General features: G+C 36.7%; 1 long non-coding RNA gene across 1 annotated transcript; it reads right to left on the reverse strand.

Annotated features, from left to right (window-relative positions):
- Nucleotides 1–332: 332 nt before the first annotated feature.
- Nucleotides 333–1,468, reverse strand: LOC114755972 (uncharacterized). The gene is made up of 3 exons (XR_003741382.1): nucleotides 1,434–1,468; nucleotides 698–804; nucleotides 333–398 (listed from the first exon to the last, which is right to left on the reverse strand). It is a non-coding gene; the product is annotated as an uncharacterized LOC114755972 (long non-coding RNA).
- Between the last annotated feature and the right edge of the window lie 23,482 nt (nucleotides 1,469–24,950).

The raw sequence follows: 24,950 nt of genomic DNA on the forward strand, positions 1-24,950 counted from the left end.
TTCGTGATTTACCACTTGTTTTAAATCTTAGGATGTGTCCTGTATAGTCACCAAATTTCATGGCTAAATTCATTCGTTTGATCTGCCTCATCATTGGCACCAATTCGTGACTCATTTAGGGACATTCTATCCCTTCAACTTAATTCAATCTTTATAAACAATTTATTTCTCCACCTCTTGTCATGCTATAATTCCACATAATATCTCTATACATAACCTCATACCATTTTACATATTATGAACATTTAATATCATCATTCCACATACATGGCATATCAAACATAAATTGATAAACTATGTTACATAACTTAACATGTTATAAGACCATAATATGTTCTTGACCTCTTTCATCAATCCTGCATTCCTTATCCTTGACTTTTCCTCCATGCCCTTTATACCTATTAGGGGTTGTTAAGGGAGGGTGAGATTTGGGAGAATCTCAGTAGCAAACACTACCCATAAGCATGCAAGACATAATGCAAATGCACGACATGTTATCATAACATCATCACAGGAATGCCATGGAAAGTAAGCTAAAGCATTTCATGCTTTCATAACATATTGCCAAGGCAAAGAATAACATAAACTTGAAAACATAACTTTGCAAACATTTCATCATAGCTCAGTCACATCATGACAGCACAACCACATCTTGCAAGCATACATATCAAGCACACAATATAGGTAAGTTCACTACCTTGTAACATAGCTTCCCTCTTGCTTTCTGTTTGCTTCCCCTAACCTTCCAAGTGTTTGAGCCTTCAGTTGACATAAACAAGACATCCCCTTGGATGTTCCAAGGTCCTAAACACATCAACACATTACGCGAAACATCAATTAGGACCAAGTTATCAACCTATTCCACACTAGGCTCTTACTTGATCACACTTTGTTTCTAACTTTTGAGATTTATTTCCAATCATTCTAAAATTAATTCCACATGCTATTCCCACATAATTTTGCATGTAGAATCCATTTCCAAGTTCAAAACAATCAAAATCCAACTCCTTCCCCCTTTGTTCTGGTTTGGCCGAAACATAGGTGCCTTAGGTCCAAAATTTCCATTTTCAATTCTAATGCTTCCAAACATGTTTTCTACATATATATCCCTACACAAAATCATCATTTAAACTCATTGGAAGCATCAAAATCATCAAATTCCAGACCCAATATAAAGAACCAGCCATGGCAGAATCATACACAAATGAAAGGGGAAGTTGGATTTCTTGAAGAATCAATATCAAACCAATTGATTCTTGTTGTTTTCAAGCCTTTAAACATGTTTATGACTTTAATTTCATCTTCTCCCATTCTGAACAATTTCGTGCAGCACCTCCCCCCTAGGTTTCAACCATGAAGAACCCAACCAAACCAACATCTAAGCTCAAAAATACCAAAGGAGGTAGAAACTAGATCAAAATCCATGAACATACCTTGATTTGAAGCTTGGATGGCCTTAGGATCATGAGTTCTTCCTCTTCTCCTTCTTCCTCTCTCCATTTCGTTTTCCTTCTCCTATCTCTTATGGTGGACGAAAATATCATAAGGGAGGGAGAGAAGATTTTTATAAAAAGTCTTGACAAATCCTAGCCATTGATCTTATTTTGCAAGATTAGATCTTGGCCCTTGATTTTCAAATTAATCCTAGCCCTTGATCTTGGCTTCTTCATCAAGAAATCTTGCTAAATATCTTAGGCTTATGTCATCATGGTTAATTAACTTAACCATGGTTAACTTTCTTAATTACCTTGATTAAGCTTCTTAATCACCTTACTTAAAATCCTTTCTTTAATCCTAATATGTCCTTAATCTTTTTACACATTTCCACACATATCCTCACGCCCCTATGGCAATATGATAGGGAGGAAAATCATACAAAATTCGTGCATAAATTCATCCAAAAATATTCCTCCACCTATCTTACCGGTTTACATCGTAATAGGTACTTTCTCAGGTCCTGACTTACCCGATACCTCTGGGACATGGTTTAGCACATTTTTCATCTTCAAAATACATTCCCATACTCTTCTAATAACATTCATAGGGGAATCATACTTCTTTCTCATTTCCCCAAAATATTAATAATTAATATTCAATCAGAGTCGATTTTGCCGAATTCTTTCCTATCAGCTCGTAACTCTGTTGATCTGTCTCTGGGTTTCATTCTTTCCCTTTCATCACAGGGTATTCCTCTAATTTTTCTCGGGTCCAAAGTCAAATCATAGACAGGAAATTTGACTTTCCCCGGATAGGGTATAAATAGGCTTTAAATTCAATTAAAGCTAACCTTGTCAGTTTCTGGGGCTGGAATTAATTTTATAATCTGTGTAAATTCCTCAACTACTGTTCCCTAGTATTTCCTGATTATTTGAGGTCGTCTCGTACCTTAAATAATTCAATTTGAGTTATTATCTCAAATTGCTCAAAAACCTGAAATGACTTTAGGGCATTTTCGTCATTTCTAGCCTTATATTGACTCTGGGATCCTATTCCCATATTTCTGGAATTTTTCTGAAACATTTGGGCCATTTTCGATAACTTCGAACATTAATTGACCAAAATTTTTATTATTCACAATTAGGTCCCTCCTTAGGCCTAACCTTCGGAATCATCTCTTGCAAGTTTTTGGCATAACTTCTGGCCCTTAGTTGTTTCTAGTTCGTCATTCTTCAGTCCCCGAACACTATTGTTTTACACATTTGCCCTTAGAAAATCTCTTTTTTCTTCCGAGGGATCTCTGGGACTTTTATTGCATTGGACTTAGTAATTATCCTTTCCTTGTGCTATTACTTGTATCTATGAGCCAAAATTTGGGATGTTACAAAAAGCAAGAACACAACTTAATATGACTCATGCTCCTTAAAGCTTCCACCTTTGTTCTTTATTTTTGAACTTGTTTCCTTTTAACCTTAAAAATTGCTTCTTGACTTATTCCAACATGGTTTTTCATGTAGATTCCAAATATATACTTAGATTTAAGAAAATAAAATTCCTCCTTTTAGTTGCCCTTGACCGGACCAAGAGGGTTCTTTAACCCAAAATTACAACTTTGGTTTTAATGCTTCCGACACTTGTTCCTTTTGGTTTACCCTACACCATTTTTCATTTTGAGCACCATGAAAGCCTTAAAACATTGAAAAACACATCCTAAGGTCCATTTACTACCTTGGCCAAAATGGTCTATATGGTACACAACCAAGAAAACACTTCAAAAATCAACTCACAACCACTTGCAACTACTAGGATCTAACATGTTTTGAAGTGTGATCAACAAAACTTCTTTTGCCACATGAGAAGCATTTCATCCAGCACCCAAAGAAGAGAGGAAACAAAACTTTTCAACCATACAAAGAAAGAAAACAAGGCAAGGATCCATTTAGAACCAAGAACTAACCTTGAATCCTTGGTTGTATGATCAAGTTGGTAGCTTTTCCCTTGATTTCCCTTTGAACTCCCTCTTTTCTCTCTTGGTTCCCTCTTGCATGAAATAACATCTGAATATTAGGAGAGATGAGCTTGTTTAATGAGCCAAAATATCCCAACCACCATCATAAATGAAATTCCAAGTGTCACTACCCTCTTTAATCTTACTTTCTCTTTCATAATTGACTAAATCCAAATGAAATTAATTACCAAAAGTCAAAACCCTCTCCATTTGAGGAATGACACTTGGCAAGTTCAAATCCTATCCATTAGGAGCTGGACACATGGCTAATTGTGAACCATTTGAATTGCAAGACTCTAGTCTTGCTTTATCGGTGCACTTTGACTCCGAGTTTAACTTCGTTTCTATAACTACAGTATTTTGGCCTCTGTAATTATTTTCTGTCAGATCCCTAATTTATTCTCCTTATTTTTATCTCCCTAAATTGCTCTCTTTGTCTCAAAATTAATTTCCCAATAATTAAATGAAAAGGAAAACTAATTTCCTTTTCTTTAAGGTTTTTCCACTTTCCAAAGGTATTGGGAAAAATCTTGGATACTTGAGGGTCTTTATTTAATTCAATAATCTCTTATAATTCTTTGGGATATCATAGGAATTTTCTTAGGATTTTATTCCCCTTAAAAATATTTATTTGGAATTTTCCAAATAAAATCCCTTAAATTGGCTTAAATCACCCTTAAATTCTTTGTAATTTCTCTAAGGGTAATTTGGTCATAAAACCAATTTTATAATCCCATATAATTCTAAAAGGATATTATCCTTATTTTTTCTTAATTTTCTAAGGCTTGAAAATATTATTCCATAATTATATTTGACCAATTTTCCTTAATTAGTCAAATTTCCATAATTGGCTTGGAAAATCATAATAATTATTTTCCACCAAAATTCTTCTAATTCTCCTTATCATTTTGGCCCTTAATTATTTAGGAATATTTCTTATTCCTAATTACCATAGTACTGGATGTGACATCTTTCACTGAGCTTTATTCAGCACAAGGGAGATCTACACTTGCCTTAGAGTGCTTCATATGGCGCCATTCAAATACTTGCATGGAAACTGTCATCTTAAGCGAATTCGGCTAACGGTAACAACATATCCTAGTTACCGCCAAAATCAAGTACATATGCATGTAGCATATCTTCTAACATGCATATCATTCTCTGTGTCTGCCCATCCGTCTCAGGATGGTAGGTTATACTGAAGTTGAGAGTAGTGTCCATTTCTTTCATAAGGACCTCCAAAACTTCAAGTAAATCGCGGGTCTTAGTCTGAAACCATATTGCTTGGGACACTTGGTAGCCTAATAGCTTCCTTAACTTTCATCTTCTATTATCTGCTAGACTTAGTGCATTCTTGCCAAAATGGCTAACATTTCTAGCTTTTGCACCCTCTTACATTACTTCCCAGAGGTTACCTATCACTGGGTTACTCTTGCCCAAGCACGCTTAACTGAACAGTGCTGACAGGGATCTGAGGCACTGATTTTGATAGGCTCAACCCTGGTACTTTGCTGTCTTAGCCCCTTTTTTATCTATCTTTAGCCGGGTCTTTTCAGCTTATATTCTTGTCTCTTGCCTCATCTTAAGGATTTACCCATCAATACTTATTTGTCTTTGTATCACGTGGAGTTCTTCCTGTATCTAGAGCTAGCCTAAATGTCTCTTTTCCAGGTCTTATGGCTCTAGCTCCTTTAACTTTGGCTTTCCTTTGTTAATCGGAAGGAAATTGAATCCAACCTAACCAATGTTAAGGTTATCTGAAAGGAAATCATGGGTACTCTCTCAGTACTGGTTTACAATCGAAGGAGGTTTCCACATCCTCAACTCATCCTTGGTCCTCATCTTCCCAGATAGGTACCAATCTCTGGGAGACTTAGACCATGGGACTAAGTGAAGTCATCCCCACTCAGTTGGTCACCATACTAATAATTCCCCAAAACTGTTCCAAGAACCAACCATTTTTTTAAGCCTCCTGTCAATTCCCCAAGCCACCTATTCGTCTCTTTAGGTGCCTAAGCCAATCTGTCATAGGATTTCTCTTACTCCTCTAACTGCTCTTACTGTCTCTTACTACTTTAGAACGGTACAGAGAGAGGACTTATACAACTTCTCTTTCCTCTACTTTACTTTTCAGTACAAGCATACTCTAACATGCATAATGTCTGACATTTTAATGCAAGGAGTGTAAGCTCTTACTGGTTGCTATGTCCGTAGCGTGCCAATCAGACATCTTATCCCTACAAGAGGGAGCCTCTTTTTTTATTCGCAGCTGCTTCTGGAAGTCATAGGGAGAGGACTTTTGAGGTTCTTTTTCTTTCTGCTTGCTCTAGTACTATGCTAAGCTCAGGTACATCTAAGCCTAGCTTCATTCTTGGCTAGTCATACTTCCATTGGTTAAGGTCAACTCTGCTTGCCTTGCCTCGGTTGCTTCCCTTTCCCGCTCGGATATGGCATTTTGCTCCATCTTGAGCAACATCAATTCTAACTTGGAGGACCAATTCCCATTTTCTCTAAGAAGATTCCTGGCCAAGAACTTATCCCTTGAAAAGGGTGCCTCTCAACCTAAACCCTAAGCGACTGAGTATCTCTTAACATTAAGGGGAACATGCCAACCTCTAAGCTAGTTCCTTGCATAGCTATCTGTCTCGTCCTCTGTAACATCCTAAGTTTTTATCGGGTTTTGATAGCCTCTTTTGGTTGATTTTGAGGATAGATTAGTGATTTAATCTTGATCTTGGTGTTTGGGTTGGATTTGAGGTATGTTGGAGGAATAGGTGAACGTACCCCTCTCAGGGTATGTTCACCGCGGCGTACCGGGAGTTTTAGAGGGGAGCGTCTTCTCGGGAAGGTTTGGCCGCGGCGAATTCATAGGGATGCTGCGGCGAAGTTGTTCAGGTGAGCGAGGCTTCCCTTTCGGGAAGGTTTCGCCACGGCGAAGGTAAGGGCATGCCGCGGCGAAGTTTTTCTGGGCAACCGAGAGTTTCCTCTCGGGAAACTTTCGCCGCGGCGAAGATTGGAGTTCGCCACGGCGAAGTCGGGTTTTCAGGCGAGTAATCCCTCTCGGGATTAGTTTGCTGTGGCGAAGATTGGAGTTCGCCGCGGCGAAAGGTCCCGAATCTATATAGTCGCGGGAGGGGTTCAGTGTGCGAAAATTAGAAAATCTGAAGGAGGAGAGAGGAGCTCTGCTAGGGTTTCGAATTTCTGGCTTAGAGGGGGCATTTCTAAGGATCCATTACCTCAAGTAAGTGATTTTAACCTCTAATCTACTTTCTTTCTTGGAATTTCTGAGGATTTTTGGTGGAACCCTAGGATTTTTAAGTTGTGATGGAACTGAGGTTTTTGACCGATTGTTTTGAGTTTAATTGATTGCATTGGGTTAGTTTAAGTATTTAATCGGTGTAGTTTCCTTGGATTTAAAGAATCTTGAATTTTTGGAGTTAGGGTTTATGGAGATAGGTGATTTGGGATTGAGGATGATAATGTAGAGGTTGATTTTGAGTTTTGTGAATTGGGTTATGTTAAGGAGGGTTTAATTGGATGTTTAATCGATTTAGATTGTTGTTAGAACCTTGATTGTTCAAAATAGATGTTTGGGTGTAGAATTCCTATAGTGGGTCCTTGAGGTTATGAATTTTAATTGATGTTTGGAAAGGAATTAAGGTTTTAATGGATTGGTATGACTTTAGAGTGTTGCCTTGGTAGATATACCCTTTGAGTTGAGTAGAGTTTTGATGGGAGATAGGAATTTTGTGTCCCCAAGTGTTGTTTCGGCCACATTATTAGTTTGAAAGCTAATATATGATGGTTTTGTGTTTGTGTGCTTGTGTAGACCGGTTGTGAGTCTTGGTGGTGCACGGGGCCACATTGTTGGTTTGTTATTTTTTGCTCAGGCGAGAGGTAACCACTTTCCAATCCTTAGTACTTGCTTCTGTGGTATTGTGAGTAGATTTGTGTTTTGTGCTTCAAGTAGTAATTGTGTTCAAACTATATGTTGTATATAAAAAGGAAAAATCGTCTTGTGGGGTTTTGATTGATGATGAATGAAATCTTGAAATTGTGAAGGATATGCCACTAAATGAAGTTACTTATGAGATGTTCAATTACTATTTGATTATGATTTGAGCATGATGCATGGTTTGGGAATTGGTGAGAGTTTTTGATAGTTACTACCACGTGGTAAGGCCTCCATTAATGCATGATGGTTGGCTTAGTACGTCCCCCATAGTGAGGGATAGGCCTTTTGGCTCCCTACATCCCCCAGAGTGAGGGATAGGCCTTTTATGGCTCCTTACGTCCCCCATAGTGAGGGATAGGCCGGCTTCGACTCCTGAAAATCCCCCAAAGTAAGGGATTTGGTTGATGGGATTGCATTATTATACTTGCATGAATTGTTGTGGCTATCATTATATATTATTTGTGAACTGCCTTACTTGACACCTCACGAGCACCTATTTAGTAGTACCTAGTATTGGAAAGGTTGGTTACTGGGACTTTGTCTCACCCCGTGGTTTACAATGTTTTCAGGTGAAGGTTCCGGGCGTGGGCCATTGGGAAGAGACGCAGAGGCTTGAGCTTGGTTAGCTTTAGGCCTCTAGCACTTGTATATGTATAGCTAGTATATATTGCCACAATTAGGACTGTTTTTGAAAATATTTTGATTGCCCGGCTTTATGGTAAACCGGAGGAAGTGTATCTTCTCACTTGTAATTGGCCGGAGGCCTTTTCTATGGTTTGTAGAACTTCGATTTATGTTGTTGGAAACTATTTATATGGGCTGATATAGATGTGTTTTGTTACCCAGGCCGGAGGCTCGGAGGTCCAGTGGATATGAATGAATGATTTTAGTTGCATGCAATGGATTACGGGTTGACCCGAGTTTGAAAGTCAATTTCTAAAAGTATGAAATTTTCCTTCTACTATGGTAGCTCATTTTAACAGCTTTCCTTTTCTACCATAGTAGTGGGTTTATGACGGGTTATAATGTTTTAAGGTTACGGGTCTTACATCCTCTTCTTCTTGATCCTTAAGACATTTCACTAGGGCTCTCCATCTTGACTTTACTATCTCAAAGTTTCTATTCATCTATTCCAGGACTTGAGATCGCTACTTTATCATGGTGCCCTAGCCCTAACGAGGCTGTAAGAGCTTGTCTAACTTAGGTTGCGACTTTCACCTTCTTAACAGTATACAGACTCAACCCCTAACCATCTTGTTCAACTCCTCATCATTACTCTTCCTCTTGAGGGGAAATTTGATAACTCCTAACTAGTGGCTACCTCTCTCTTTTTGACTTCTACTTATCTCACTCTCTACGACCTCTAAAAGTCGTTATACCTTGTTGAGATATCACCTCAATATCTGAGAGTTATTGTGTTCATCCGTCATGACCAAAATCCTTGTTTGCAGTGATAAAGGTTACCACATCCTTTGGTAATCACTCTGTATTCATTCATCGCCACTAATTCCCTTAGTTTATTATGATGAAACACACTTTTCTCTTAGCCTCTACTAATCTTACATAGCTTCATTCATCGTACTATTGCTTGTCAGGCTTTCAGTACAAAGTTTAACTTAACTTTCGGACTCACTCCATTTCTCTTAGGGGTAAGATCAAGGTTTTGTCCCTGCTGTTATGGGAAGACAACTAATTCAATCCCATCACCATGTCAACTTCATAGAAAGCCTACATATCAAGTCTAAGGCAATATAACAGTGCTCATAACCAACTACACAGTTTAACCACCCTAATTAAACATTACAATCACTGGGGAGTTGTTACGAATGATCATTCCTTAGATCATTTCTGGAGACTTCCGGGCTTCTTTCCCTGTGATGACAAATACTCGTCCTCGGTGTGTGACCTTGCCTTCTCTGTATTTTGTGAGTATTCTCTCGAGAAGTGTCTGGACTTGCTGCAAGTGCAGCAAACATTTTACTCGACCATATACGTTCTATCACCGTGACTCTTGCCGCAATTGGGCATTCCTTGCCATTTGAGGGCTTACCTCCCTTCTTACTCTTTTGGTTGTCCTATAGCCTCTTCCTTTTCCCATTCACATCAGAAGAGGTACCACCCTGATCTCCTTTCTCTAACTTGGGAGTAGGCATCAAATGATGGTTCAAGCTGTTTGCCGTAATTCGACAGGCCTCAACTACCTTATTGAAGTGCTCAAACTGCCTGGGAACAATTATCTCCCTTAAGGACTGCTTTGGTCCTCTGACCATCTTTTAGTCATCTACCTTTCATCATCTCGATAACGCAGGTAACTAAAGTAGTGAGAAAGACGTATAAACTTAGCTAAGTACTCATCAAATGACTCGTTATGCTTCTGCTTTAGGGTTAGGAATTCTACTTCCTTTTCATCCCTGACTGACCTCGCAAAATATTTCTCATGGAATTGCTCCTGGAACACTTCCTATGTCACCCTCGTGTTCTGATCATCCAGAAGAATCTCAGTATTCTTCCACCAATGATCGGTGTCCTTTTCTAGCTGGCAAATAGCCATTTGGGCTTTCCGCTTAGTTGGACAGTCTAGAACTTTAAAAATCTTTTCCAAGCGGTTAATCCAATTCTCTACTGCTTGGACGTCAACTACTCCATCGAAAGATGGTGGATTGCGCTTGCAAAAGCGAGTCATCCACTACTGGATGCTATCTGGGTCTACTGCTGGCATTGTCAACCTGGGCAATTATTCTGTTGCTTGCGTTGCTAAGGTTTCTTCCTCTAGCTGCCTCCTGTTGAGGTTAGCTACTACCACTGCTATTGCTGCTACTATTACAGCATCTCTTTCTTGTTCCTAGCTAGCTTGTGCCGTCCTCAACCCTTCAATAGCCTTTTATTGCGATTCTAAGCATTCCAAAAGTAATCGTATTGGATCAGGATGGACCCTTACATTGTGTCCTGAGGGTCTCTCCGACAAAGCGTTTTATCAGTTCTAACCAGTACACTAACTAAACGGATAGCATATCTGAGGAACAAGAAAATAAACAACATGCTTGGATTCCATTTAACAACATATGCATTCATAATACATCATTCAAGCATCAGTCATCAGTCATAGCAATATAGTTTAATGTACATAGCCATCTTAGGAACATACATAGCAATCAAGCATGCCAGACTAACCTACTACAATTAGCTGTAACAATACAAGTCCTACGTCAATGCTACAAAAGTCCAACTGACTACCCAAAATGGGAAATAGTGAAACTCTCAAGGCTCTGGGTCCATTAACTCAACATCGGATCCCAATGTCCAATCTAAATGATAGAACTCATTCTAGTGTCAGCATATGAACGGGAGCATATCCATCGTCATTAGGATCCAGTCTTGAGCATCTAACTCAAGGAAATGTATTCCTTACAAAGATCTTGAAGGCATCAATGAGATCGTTGAAGCTGATACTATCCATGCGACTACAAATGTCTCTCACACCATTTTTCCAAAGCCGGGTCTGAGGGAGTACTCTAAGCAATGCTAATATCTAGTCCATCATCTCTAGGGTAGCATCTTCCCTAGTCACATAATGGTAGAGCCTCCGGATATCCTCCAGATATCTCAGGTACACATGGGCATTTTGATTCTTGTCGGGCTTAATGTACCAGCCCCTCTCCCTAAAATCCCTGGCTAGGTCCTCTATGGTGTGAAATTCTTTCATAATTGGAAGTAGTTTGACTTTACTAGGTCCAGCTCCATCATCATCAGATATTTTAATGACCTCAATCCTCTGAGGATCATTGGAAGCAACTGTGGCTATGTCAGGCGGAGGGTTACTCTCCCATAAAGTATCATAGTAGAAATATGCTACAAGGTTATAGTCCTCATCCTCATCGAACCATTGAGGGAAAGGTTCTCCTGGTCTCCTCTGGTTAATTGAACCCTCCGAGTCACTATTGCAGCCACAAATAGCCATTCTACTCCATCCTACATTATAATAGTCGAACCATCCAATAATTAGACAATAGTATTCTTCTACAACAATATGTCAATTTTCCTTTTAACTGACATATTAACTAAGCAAAGCATTCTATCCTATGCCAGAACCTCCGCTCTGATATCAAAAATGTCACACTTTACTATCAGATCCACTTAGAATTTAATTAAAACTATTTTAGACCACATTGGATGGTCTTGGGCTCAAAAATTTATGAAAAACACTAATTTTCGGATTTTTACTATTCATCAGGTAAAAATCTAGTTTTCTGGCCTAACTTCATAAATTCATAACTTAATCTAGAAAAATCAAAATAGAGTGGTTCAAAATTCTATAAAAATGTATTTTAATTCTCTTTCAAAGAAAAATAATCTTATGAACCAATTCCATTTGAAAAAGTGTCAGGTTTTTGTGAAAGTCATCTCTATCCATTGGGTAAAAATCCTTTTTCCAGATTCTGAACCTTAACTTTGAAAAACCATTAAAAATTTTGTAGTTGGCCATTTTTAATGTGCTTCCTATTGATTTGAATCTTATGATGTCAACTCTTAGAATACTAAATTTTGTGTAGAAATTTATTCAGTAACTTAATAAAACGTGGCTCTAAACTGACGTCCTGCTTAGGGATTACAGCACCAACAATTGATATTTATACATAACCAAATACAAATGTTTCCTCATGGCTCATCACCATATTAATCCTTGGATTTACAGCCTCCCTTTTGATGATTTGGTCCCTAAAATGTTAAGTTACATGTGGGGGATGAGATTTCAATGAAATCCCAGTAGCAAGATCAATTAACCAAAACATTAATATGCATTAATTACAAGCATTCCAACCTTTTGCTATTAATAGGGAACTACTTTACCTCATACATGTAGCACTCTAACATGCAATAGCCAAGGCACATAAAGTAAGGAGTATAGCTACACAATCATCATCATCATCATCATTTAGTTCAACCACATAATAGCACATGAAATTGCATAGCAATCAATGTAACACTCAACATCAAGGTTAATTAAATCTTACTACCTTAATCCAATGCTCTTCAATTTTCTTGTTCTTCTTTCTTGCTTCCACAAATGCCAAACTCTAACATGGAAATCCACAAAAATGGTAGCAAGAATCATCAACCTTTCCTCATAAAAATCAACAACATAAATCAAGGACATCCTTTGTCCCTTAAAGCATCCACCTTTGTTCTTTAATTTTAGAGTTTGTTTCCTTAAACCCTAAAATTTCCCTCTTGACTCATTCCTACATGATTTTTCATGTAGATTCCAAATATCTACTTAGATTTAAGAAAATAAAACTTCCTCTTCCAGTTTCAGCTTGGTTGAACCATTAGGGTTCAAAATCCAAAAATTGCAACTTTGATTCTATGGCTTCCAAACACTTGTTTTTTAGGTTTACCCTACACCATTTTTCATTTTGAACACAATGGAAGCCTCAAAACTTTGAAAAACACATCCTAGCATCCAGATCTTGCTTTGACTGAAAAGGTCTCATGCAACATAACAAAGAAAACACTTCAAAATCAACTTACAAATTCTTGTAACCACTGGGATCTAACATTCTTTGAAGTGTTCTAGCAAGATTGAACCATAAAACTTCTTCCCTTACTTATTATACATTTCAGCCAGCACCAAAGAAGGAACAAAACTAGAAATTTCAACCATATAGCTCAAGCAAACAAGGCAAGGAACAACTTAGAACCAAGAACTAACCTTGGATCTTGGTTGGATGATCAAAGTTGGTGCCTTTTCTCCTAATTTCTCCTTGAACTCTCTCTTTTCCCTCTTGGTTTGCTCTTGGATGAAACTAGCATCTAATTTAGGGGGAGGATTACTCATTTAATGTGCACAAAATATCTCACCTACTAGCATTAATGAGAAGCCAAGTGTCAAAAGCCTACTCCTTCTTGAAATTTCTCTCTTAATCACTTAATTCCAATTGTAATTAATTTCCAAAAGTCAAACTCTCCTCCACTTAAGGCTTGACACTTGGAAAGCTTTAAATCCTCTCCATTAGGGGCTTGACACATGGCTAAATGTGAACCATTTGAATTGTAAGACTCTTTTGATCCATGAATTGTAAGACTCTGCTTTATCGGTGCACTTTGACTCCGGGTTTAACTTCTTTTCTATAATTATAATGCTCTGGCCTCTGTAATTATTTTCTGTTAGATCCATAAATTATTCTTCTCATTTTTATCTTCCCAAATTGCCCTCTTTGTCTCAAATTTAATTTCCCAATAATTAAATAAAAGGAAAACTAATTTCTTTCTTTAGTGATTTTTTCACTTTTAAGAGGAATTGGGAAAAATAGTGGATACTTGAGGGTCTTCTTTTAATTCCATAATCTCTTATAATTCCTTGGGATATCATAGAAATTTTCTTGGGATTTTATTCTCCTTCCAATTATTTATTTGGAATTTTCCAAATAAAAGGCCTTAAACTAGCTTAAATCACCCTTAAATTCCTTTGTAATTTCTCTAGGGGCAATTTGGTCATAAAACCAATTTTATAATCCCATATAATTCTCAAGGAATATTGTCCTTATTTTTTCTTGATTTTCTAAGACTTGAAAATATTTTTCCATAATTATTCTTGACCAATTTTTTAATTAGTCTAACTTTTCATAATTGGTTTGGAAAACTATAATAATTATTTTCCACCAAAATTCTTCTATTTCTCCTTGTCATTTTTGACCCTTAATTATTTAGGAACATTTCTTATTCCTAATTACAATAGTACTGGATGTGACAACTTTAGAATGTAATTACATTATGATTTAAGTTAATTAGGAGAGAGGTTACAAGAGGGAATAGGGAGATGACACTTGGTAAATCATTAATGTTGGTTGGTGAGATATTTTTGGCCTTAATCAACACACTCCTCCTCTCATTTTCAGATCACCATTCGGCCAAGGCAAGAAGAGAGGGAAAAAGAGAGAGCTTGAAGGGAAATCAAGAGAAAAGCAAGCTACTTTGATCTTCCAACTAAGATTCAAGCTTGGTAAGTTGTTCTAAGATGTTCCTTGCTTTGTTTTATTGAGTTGTATGGTTGGAAAAAATCACTTCTTGTCCCTTCTTGTGCTGGCTGAAATGAGTATAGTGTAGGGAAGGAGGTCTTGTTGTTAAACATAGTTAGGATACTATGAATCAAGGTGGTTTTAAGTGGTTTAGTGTTGTTTTGAAAAGTTTTCATGGTTGAACTCCAAGAGGTATGGTTCAGCCAAGACCAAAACTAAATCTTAGGGTTTGTTTTTCAAATTTTTGAGGCTTCCATTGTGTTCAAAATGGAAAATAGTGTAGGGTAAACCTAAAGAACAAGTGTTGGAAGCCATAGAATCAAAGTTGCAATTTTTGGATTTTGAACCCTAATGGTTTGGTCAGTTCAAAACTGAAAGAAGGAATTTTGTTTTGTTAATCCAAGTAGATAATTAGAATCTACATGAAAAATCATGTAGGAATGAGTCAAGAGGGAATTTTTAGGGTTTAATGAAACAAACTCTAAAATTTAAAGAACAAAGGTAGAAGCTTTAAGGGACAAAGATTGTCCTTGAGTTATGTTGTTGATTTTTATATGGAACGGTTGATGATTCTTGCTGCCTTTTTTGTTGATTGCCATGTTAGGGTTTGGCATTTGTGGAAGTAAGAAAGAAGAACAAGAAAATCAATGAGCATTGGATTAAGGTAGTAAGATTTAATTAACCTTAATGTTGAGTGTTGCATTGATTGCTATGCAATTTTATGTGCTATATGTGGTTGAGCTAAATGATGATGATGATGATGATTGTGTAGTTATACTCCTTGCTCTATGTGCCTTGGCCATTGCATGTTAGAGTGCTACATGTATGAGGTAAAGTAGTTCCCTATTAATAGCAAAATGTTGGAATGCTTGTAATTGATGCATGTTGATGTTTTGGTTGATTGATCTTACTACTGGGATTTCATTGAAATCTCATCCCCTATATGTAACTTAACATTTTAGGAACTGAATCATCAAAAGGGAGGCTGTAAATCCAAGGATAAATATGGTGATGAACCATGAGCAAACATTTATATTTGGTTATGTATAAGCATGTATGGTTGGAGCTGTAATCCCTAAGCAGAATACCAAATTAGAGCCACGTTTTATTAAGTTACCAAACGAATTTCTGCACAAAATTTGATATACTTAAAGTTGACGTCATGAGCTTCAAATTGATAGGTAACACATTAAAAATAGCCAACTACATGATTTTTAATGATTTTTCAAATTTAAGGTTAAGAATTTAGAAAAAGGATTTTTGCCAAATGGATAGAGGTGACTTTCACAAAAATCTAACACTTTTTCAAATAGAATTGGTTCATAAGATTATTTTTTCTTGAAAGACAATTCAAATATATTTTCATAAAATTTTGAACCACTCCATTTTGATTTTTCTAGATTAAGTTATGAATTTTTGAAGTGAGCCAGAAAACTGGATTTTTACCCGATGAACAGTAAAAATATGAAAATCAGCGTTTTTCATGGATTTTTGAGCCCAAGACCATCCAAGGTGGTCTAAAATAGTTTTAATTAAACCTTAAGTGGATCCGATAATAAGGTGTGACAGATTCAGTATAACAAGGAGCTCAGAATCACTAATTGAAACAATGTCGTTTTAGCTAGGAGCCGTAGTGGATAACAGAAGGCATCGCAGCGGACAACAAAAAATTTCATATTTAAATATAGAAGTCGCATGCTGGTGTAGAGGATCAATTCATTCAGTCCTTCTACCCTAGATCACCAGTTTTCTTGTTCTCTCCAGCTTCTCTCAATTCTCCCTTCTATTTTCGTCCAAATCCTTCATCTTCCACCGATCATTATGGATCTTTTGTAGATTCTTACTGATTCTGCTACAAGTCAGGGCATGAGTGGCTGAATTCTCAAGTTCTCCTAGTAATGAAGTTGACCTGAGTTCATGGAGTTGAATTTTTGACCATCAAACTCAAGAGAATCAAGCAAGGAACAACATAATATTAACTACTAACCTTAACTCCAAGCTTAGTTGATCCAAGATGGTTTTTTTCTCCTTGGTTGCGCTTCAAGATCATCTTTTCCTCTCTTGTCTAATCTTGGCCAAAACTCAATCAGCAAAATGGGGGAGGAAGAGCTCATTAAGTGTACAAAATATCCCAACCACTAACAATAAATGATTTGCCAAGTGTCAAATGCCTACTCTTTCTTGAAACTTCTCTCTTAATTGTTTAATTTCAATTGTAACTAATTTCCAAAAGTCAAACTCTCCTTACTTGAGGCTTGACACTTGGAAATTTTAATTACTCTCTAATAGGGACTTGACAAGTGGCAACTTGTGGGCCAAGTAAAGTGTAAGACTCTAATTTACACTTTATCGGTGCACTTTTACTCTAGGTTTAATTTCTTTTCTATAATTACAGTACTCTATCCTATGTAATTATTTTCTACCAAATCTATAAATTATTCTCCTCATTTTTGTCTTCACAAAATGCCCTCTTTAGCCCAAACTCAATTTTTCATTAATTAAATAAAAGGGAAAACTATTTTCCTTCTCATTATTGATTTATCTAATTGTCCAAATAATTAGAAAAAATCTTTGATATTTAAGGGTCTCTTTTTAATCCCATAATCTTTTATAATTCCATAGGACATCATAGGAATTTTCTTGAGATTTTATTCTCCTTCAAAATATTTATATGGAATTTTTCAAATAAAAGGCCTTAAACTAGCTTAAATCACCCTTAAATTCCTTTGTAACTTTTTCAAGGATAATTTGGTCATAAAACCAATTATACAACCTGATATAATTCTCAAAGAATATTATCTTTATTTTTTCTTAATTTTCTGAGACTCAGAAATATTTTTCCATAATTATTTTTGACCCATTTTCCTTAATTAGTCAAACCTTCATAATTGACTTGGAAAATCATACTAATTATTCTCCACCATAATTCTTCTATTTCTCCTTATCCTTTTTGGCCCTTGAATATTTAGAAATATCCTTATTTGTAATTGCCATATTACTGGATGTGACAATTATTGCCCACCATTCATTAACCTAAATGGTTGGTTAGGGAGGGGTGAGATTCGAAAGAATCTCAATAGCAAACAATACCATATTAATCATGCTAGATGGATGTGATTTTCACAACCTTCTCTTGCCCTTAGAGGTTAAATCAAAATTTTTATCCAAGGATTGCACTATAAGGTGCAACCTCTGGTCGTTTCACTTAAACGGAGCCTTAATGAAATAGACCTAAGCTAATTTAAATGTCATGCAATGCAAACTTGAACATAAACAGGGGGTTTTGGTTTTTTGAAAACATTAAGTGAATTGAACTGAATGATAAACAAAATATTTTTAGATTTTAGGGGAATAAGTAATGAATGATGATAAACAGATAACCAAACAATGATAAAGATCGTCTTAAAAATGTGCTCAAGCTGTCATAGTTTAAAATCAATTGATATGGGAGTAGAAATCACTAATTTTCAAAATGATAAACCTTAAAGTACTCTTTAAGTCCAGAATCTTAATCAATGAACTCCATTTCTCAAGATCCTGTGAAGTGCTCTTAGTGTGTGTAGAAAGATTGATTAATGCAGTAGGTGAGATGTATTCAAATCAACTCAATATCAAGACACAACCGTGTAAGAGTAGAGAGAATCAAAAGATCACAACTGACATACATGATACTTCATATATTTAAGATCAAAAGTTCTACAATAACCAATCCACTACACAAATGAATATCTAAAACTAATTACTACTATAATCAGGTATTTCAACTACAAATTACAAATCCTAAACCTAGAAATTAATAAATTCATAGCTAAACTAGGATTAATCTACTCCCCTTCTCTACTCATTGAACTCTAGCCATTGCTACACCTTCAAGAGAAATGAAAACGCCTAGCCACACATAGAAATCTAAAGCATCTCAACTAGGAATGAATTTGAGCTTCCCATGGTAAGGTTTGACAGTGGAAAATAGAAGAAATTAGGGTTAGATGAGAGAAAGATGAGAGAGAACAGAGATAGAGGCTGTGGTAGGAGTGTATGATGCCACTTACACCAAAATAGGGTTTCTAAACTAATAATAAGGTGTACTGGGTTGGTTTGTGAGAGTAGGTAGGTAAAATTTTTGAAAATGGTTTGGGTCTGGGTTGCTAATTCGAGGAGTTCGCCGTGAAAAAGGTATGGTTTCGCCGCAGTAAACCATGGCAGAGCTCTTCTGCTTGCTGATGTGTCTTCGCTGCGACAAAGACAGAAGTTGGCCGCTGTAAACTTTTCTAGAGGAATCTTCAGGTGGAAAATCCTTACTTCGCCATAACAAATCATGAGTTGGCTGCAGCGAAACCTGGCAGAGGTGTTGTTGCGCCTTATGTTCTGTACTTCCTTAGTCTTTACTCTTAGCTCTCCTTCTTGAGTGTCCTAAAATAAAAAGTAATGGTTTGAGGTATTGATTGTCCCAAAAATCAATTGAATAAAATTAATGAATAAATATGGTAATTTTACCCTCAAACAACACTAACTTAGAACAAAGACTCTCAATCTCAAGTAAGCACAAATATCATTAAAATGAGCCAAAAAGTGTAACAAAAACCTAGAAAATGTCATCAAATAATATAAATAGTTTGAGCTCAATCAAATTCCCCCACACTTAGACCTTTGTACTCTTGGACAAAGCCTAAAAATAATTCAAAAAGATACCAGTACAATGAGAAATACTAACATGCTTAAAGATGAGAGTAGAAAATTAGTAAGAAATCCCCACGGAGATTGACAACAGTAAAACAATGATATGTTGAGAAAGTAAACACTATAGGTATTTAATCCAAAAGATTGAACAAAAGAGATTTATCTTAAGGGTATGTGTTTAGCTCTTAACTCACTTGTCTTGGAATTATTTCACTCTAAATCTGTTTAGTCCAACCTCTACCATAAGCTTGTGATAATTCTACCTCTCCACCACAAGAACCGCAAATTGCAAATCAAGAGGACATTAGGGTTTATAAATGTTAGTGAATGGTCAAGTGAAATGGATGGAAATAAAAGAGAGAAAGGAGTTGAGTACAAGCATTATAATTATTCTATTCATGAAACAAACATAAAGGGTTTTCGAAGAAAGGAGTTAAAGTTTTTCAAGATACCAACTCCCTTTTTTTCTTTTCTTTTCTTCTTCTTCTTCTTTTTTTCTTATTTTTTATCACTATTTATTTTATTTCTTTCTTTGGCTTTTCTCAAACATCTCCTTTTTTTTTCTTTTTCTTTAGTGTAAAATCAGAGCTAAAATAAAATAAAATATTTACAATTTATTCGTATGCATGTACTTAAAGTGATGGTTCAAAGGGGTTGGCAATAGTAAAGTATTTGGGCTTGTGTTTGGGTAATAAAGGCTTGGAAATGAATGCCTCTATCATGTTTATAAGATGATGATTCATCAAGCTTCGATTAAGAAATAAAACAAGTTCTAGAGAAATATGAAACTAAAGAGATTCACTTAATTTAACAAATTCAGGCCCAAATATCCCTCCAACAAGGTTGGTATCTCGATTAATCAATCTCAAGGTTTAAAAACACATAATCCAATTTTCAAAGCGTAACCTTGTTTACTCTTTGTCAAAAACAGTAGGGAATGACTAGTCTAAGTTCAACCATCATTTAAAAGCATGGATAGTTTTCTAAAAGCACAAGTATAATTTGAATTTTCTAACAATTTTTAAAAATACAGAAGTATTAAGAATATAAACCAGGAGAATTTTCGAAGGACGAAAATGAAATTACAAGGCAATTAGGGTTTTTATTAAATTTTTTTTGGGGCCTTCACCACAGCGAAGGAAGGAGTATGCTGGGGCGAACATTGGCCAAGAGGGAAGACTTGGCAACAGGCTTGCTTTGTGAAGCGAATGATGCTGAAATAAAGAATGATGCTATGGAGAAGAATCCCTCCAAGGTGATTACTATTGTAAATCAACTTCAAGTTGGTTCAATGCTTGGAGAGGAAGGCAACTGCAAAGCTTATCATATTCAATTAGAGCTGTCATTGGTTGAAGGAAAGGGGAGTAATCTATTCTCTCTTGAACTTCATAAACTAATCCCTTCTGTTGTGCAACCACCCATGCTTGATTTGAAACCCTTACCTCCTACTCTGAAATATGTTTTCCTTGAGTCTAATGAACAATTACCTGTTATTATTGCTAACTCGCTGTCTGAGGGTGAGGAAGAGAGACTCTTATCTATTTTAAGGGAGCATAAAAGGGCAATAGGGTGGACCTTAGCAAATATTCCTGGAATTAGTCCATCTATTTGCACACACAGGATTCTCCTTAGTGAGGGATCAAAACCAGTGAGACAACCCCAAAGACGACTGAGCCCTCTTATCCTTGATGTAGTTAAGAAGGAGATTACTAAGCTTTTGAGCGCAGGGATTATCTATCTTATTTCTGATAGTAAATGGGTCAGTCCGATACACGTAGTACCCAAAAAGAGTGGGGTGATAAAGGTTAAGAATGAACAGGATAAGCTTATCCCTACAAGGGTGTAAAATTCATGGCGTGCGTGCATAGACTATAGAAAACTTAATGATACCACACAAGAAGATCACTTTTCTATCCCTTTCATAGATTAAATGTTAGAGAGGCTTGCTGGCAAGTCACACTATTGTTTTTTAGATGGCTTTTCATGTTATTTTCAGGTTCCTATAGCCCCCAAGGATCAGGACAAACCACATTTACATGCCCCTTCGGTACCTTCGCTTATCATAGGATGCCATTTGGGTTATGTAATGCTCCAGGCACCTTTTAAAGGTGCATGATGGCGATTTTTAGTGATCTCCTGGAGGAAAACATAGAAGTCTTCATGGATGACTTCATAGTCTATGGGGAGAGTTTTGATCAGTGTATAAATAGCTTAAAGCAAGCTCTTGAGAGGTGCATAGATAAAAAGTTAGTCTTAAATTTTGAGAAATGTCATTTTATGGTAGATAGTGGGATAGTTTTAGGGCACCTAATCTCCCAAAAGGGGATTGAGGTTGATAAGGCTAAGATTGAAGTTATTTCCTCACTTCCATACCCCACCTGTCTTAAAGATTTGGGATCCTTCTTAGGGCATGCAGGGTTTTACCAGTGATTTATTAAAGATTTTAGTAAAGTTGCCCTACCCCTATCTACTTTATAGAAAAAAGATGTGGAATTTAACTTTGATGACAATTATAGACGTACCTTTGATACTCTTAAATCTATGCTTGTTTCATCTCTAATTTTAACCACACCTAACTGGAATTTACACTTTGAACTATCACGTGATGCTTCTATTTTTATAGTGGGAGCCATGCTTGGTCAAAAGGGGGAGAAGCAATCCAGAGTCATAGCTTATGCTTCTAAAACACTTGACCCAGCTCAAGTCAACTATACTACCACCGAGAAGGAGATATTTGTTATTGTTTTTACCTTAGATAAGTTTAGGCAATATCTAATCAATTCTCGAGTGGTTGTGTTTACAGATCATACAGTAGTCCGCTATCTACTCAAGAGGCCACAATCCAAGCCAAGACTGATAAGGTGGGCTTTGTTCTGCAAGAGTTTGATATTGGGATAAAAGATCAAGTCAGGGCAGTGAATCAAGTAGCCAATAACCTAAGTAGGCTACCAGAGGAATAAGGGGAGTAGACTCTTCTAAACTCACTTGTGATTCTTTTCCTGATTCTGCTTTATATGCTGTGGTTGTAAAAGAGCCTTGGTATACTGATATTGTCAATTATCTCATGACTGGACTTACCCCTCCTTTTATGTCTAGATTTCAAGCATAGAAGCTTTGAAATGAGTCCAAACACTACATATAGGATACACCACATCTGTAAAGAATGTGTAGTGATCAAGTTATTAGGAAGTACGTGCCTAGTGAAGACTTCGAGCCTATTATTTCAGCTTGCCATTTCATGATTTGTGGGGGTCATTTTAGTACAAGGAGAACATCTAGGAAAATCTTAGATTCTGGATTTTATTGGCCAATCATTTTTAAAGACTCTTTTGCATTTTGTCGGTCCTATGACAAATGTCAATGTTTTGAAGGGTTAGGAAAAAGGCATAAGATGCCTCAACAGCCTTTATTGCTTTGCGAAATCTTTGATGTTTGGGGTATTGATTCTATGGGACCCTTTCCTTCATCCTTTGGTTTTGTATATATTTTGTTAGCTGTAGATTATGTGTCTAAATGGATAGAAGCGATACCTTCTAGAAAAGATGATGACCAAACTGTTTCAAAATTTCTTAAATCAACCATTTTCTGTAGGTATGGGATCCCTAAGGCTATAGTGAGTGATAATAGTACACACTTCTGTAATAGGATTGTAGATAATCTATTTTTAAAATTTGGTATCACTCATAAAGTCTCCACCTCCTATCACCCCCAAACCAATGGTCAAGCTGAAATTTCAAATAGAGAAGTAAAGTATATACTGGAAAAGATAGTAAAGCTTCCAAGAAAGACTGGAGTTTACACTTGGAAGAAGCACTGTGGGCTTACTGGACTGCATACAAATCACCTATTAGCATGTCCCCTTACCTTTTGGTCTTTGGGAAAGCTTACTATTTGCCAGTGGAGCTTGAGTACAAGGCCTATTGGGCAGTCAAGTAGTGCAACATGAATATAGAGTCTTTCGGAAAAGCAGAGAAAGTTGCAACTGCAAGAGTTGGAAGAGCTTAGACTGGAAGCTTATGAAAACTCTAAACTCTACAAGGAGAAAACAAAGTTCATGCATGACTGGAGAATCTTGCGAAAGCACTTCAAAGAAGGTGACCGAGTACTATTGTATAAGGCCCGGTTCACTTTCAAGCAAGGAAAATTCAACACTCAATAAGATGGGCCCTACACGATCACAAGAGTACACAACTTTGGCATGGTTGAGCTTTTGCATGAGGAGACTGGAGCCAAACTCAAAGTCAATGGCCATCTAGTGAAGCTTTACCATGAGAATCAAAAGCCTTCTTAACTCCAGGGTTGTTTCTTTCCTTCACTCATTTACTTACTTTTGCCCTATTATTGCTCGTGATATATTCTGTGCATTGGCATGCTGATTGAGTGTTGGGGAGAAACCATTTCAGTAGTCTAGTTTTAGTATAGTTAGTAATTTTTCTATTCAATAAGATCACCCTCTAGATTTTGATCTTTGGTCTTCCTCCTTAATGTGCTTAATTGTTATAGTGTGTCAATTTGATAAATTAACTGTTTTTAATTGAAGGAGAAAGTTTGGTACTCTATTTTGTGTGTTATGCTGCCTTATCATGTGCTTGTTGAGCACCTTTTGATCTCATTTTGTGTACTTAAAAGTTTCTGAAGCATCCAGCTGCCCCCTTTATTTATGTGCCTTGTTCCTCTGCTGCTATATTGTTTCTATTTAGTTTTTGGGTGTTTCTAGCAAATTTCGCCTCGGTGAACTTTATCCTTCACCGCGGTAAAGATTCCTTGCTTGTGTTTGTTGCTCTCGGTACACCTTCACTGCAACGAACTCCAACTTTTATTGCGGCGAAGCTCACCTAGTTCTGTGTGCTACTCTCGGGACACTTTCGCCGTGATGAGATCCCTTTCCTTCCTTTCTCTATGTCTCGGGAGGGTTTCACCGTGGCAAACGTTACCTTTTGTCACGATGAAACCCCGGATTCTGTGCAAAAAATTTCTCATAAACCATACTTTTTAATGTTAAATTACCATTTTGCCCTTTGTAACTGCCTACCCATATAATTTTAACTCTAGTTCTGTCTTTTCACTCATCCACCACCTCTAACCTCCCCAAACACCCCCTTCAATTACAAATTTTCTCTAAAACCGTCGCCTTTTCCATTGTTTCTCTTCATATTCTTCTTCTTCTCCTCCATCTTCTCCCGTATTCGACCACTACTCCTCTCTAATTTTCCCCCTGCTAGCCATTCTCTTCTCGGTTACCCATTATCCATGCGTTGGATATCATCTTCATTGCTACTTACTCCTTCTCTACGCAAGTCTTTCCTTTTTCTTCTTTTTTTTTTCTGTGTTTGTTTTAGGGTGGTTTTCTGTTTAGTTCCTTTGGTTAATTGTTTAGTTGGGTTGTTTTTACTTTTAGTTTTCAGTTGCATAGCTCTTAGGCTATCTAATGATTCATTGTGCATTTTGTTTTTCTATGATTCCTTTACTCAATTATGAAAGTTTTTGGTAAATTGAAAACCTAGGAATCATTACATAGCCATTTGTTATTGCCTAGGTTGTTAATTTTTGTTTTTCTGGGGTAGTTTTAGTTATTGTCTGTTTGGTGTTTGTTTAGTGTGTTTTGTTTGTTGTGTTTAGGAATGCCTCGTACTAAGAACCCTGCACCTGTGTCTGAATCTGACCCCGGGGATGAGTATACTTTTGAGGAGCTGTATGAAAAGATTGATCAGAGACCTCTTTTTAAGGAGTGACCTTTTCCCTTAAACCCCCCAGATATAATTTCCAGGGAAGTTTGAAAATTGCATTACATTCTGTCTTTATGCCAACCTTCGTCGTGGCAAACTCTAACCTTTGCCACGATGAAGTGCTTCTTTCC

The sequence above is a fragment of the Neltuma alba genome, unplaced genomic scaffold, assembly GCF_004799145.2.
Source record: "Neltuma alba isolate B1F8T4 unplaced genomic scaffold, ASM479914v2 tig00010366_pilon, whole genome shotgun sequence".
In the NCBI taxonomy this organism is placed as follows: domain Eukaryota; kingdom Viridiplantae; phylum Streptophyta; class Magnoliopsida; order Fabales; family Fabaceae; genus Neltuma; species Neltuma alba.